This window comes from Brassica oleracea, unplaced genomic scaffold (assembly GCF_000695525.1).
Source record: "Brassica oleracea var. oleracea cultivar TO1000 unplaced genomic scaffold, BOL UnpScaffold01711, whole genome shotgun sequence".
NCBI classification, from domain to species: domain Eukaryota; kingdom Viridiplantae; phylum Streptophyta; class Magnoliopsida; order Brassicales; family Brassicaceae; genus Brassica; species Brassica oleracea.
In genome coordinates this window covers 517-1460 of record NW_013618243.1, presented here as the reverse complement: position 1 = coordinate 1460, position 944 = coordinate 517, and positions in this window count along the sequence as shown.

Genomic DNA, 944 nt, shown 5'->3' with positions numbered 1-944 from the left:
TTCTTCCAACTCATAACAATAATTATCATTAGTGTCTATAACAATAATACTTAAGAGATGGAAACAAACAATAGTAACTAGTCAAAACATATCATATTTTTTATAAGTTTGTGTTAAAAAACTTAATCTTTTTTTTGTTGTCATCAACTTTACAGACTCATATTGACTCTGTGAACCAAACTGGGAGATCTTGATCCATGTGAACTACAAAAGACGTTTCCTTCCTAGCACTGCGGGCTAAGCTATCCGCCTTCTTGTTCTGCGTTCTTGGTACATAGATAATCTCTGCTCTGGAATAACTCTCCTTCAGGCTGTTTATATCCTCCAAATAACTTGCAAATGCTGGCCATTCTTCTGGTGCTGAAACCATCTTCACCAATTGAGAACAATCCGTTGCAAACGTAACCTGAAATTGTCGTAAATTTTTTATACATTCCATTGCCCATAACAAAGCTTCCATTTCTGCATGAAGAGGAGAAAGGGACGCCCGAACATTCCTTGCACCCATCAAACCCGCAAATCCTTCTAGAGTACTATACCATCCTTCTCCTGAAAAAATATCCTTCTCTTTCCAGGAACCATCCGTGAAACACCATCTTCCTGGAATTGACGGAAGAATCGTTGCCTTTACCTGTGGGATCTCTTGTTATCATTCGATATTTGTGCCTCAGTCCAGAGTTTTGATTCCGTTTCAGCCAGTTTAAGGGTGTCCAACGGATCCACATCCATATTGCTAAAGACTTTATTATTTCTTCCCTTCCATATATACTATAGTATCCATGCAAACTGATGATCATCCATCTGTGGAACAACTCTCCAAAAAAGATGATCCATGTTCACAAAGAGAGAACTTGTTGGAAACATAGCTGGATTTGTTGGAATCTTTGAAAGAGCCAATGTCTGAAGTGCAGGAGGACATTAAAAAAAAAACATGGTTGATCGAT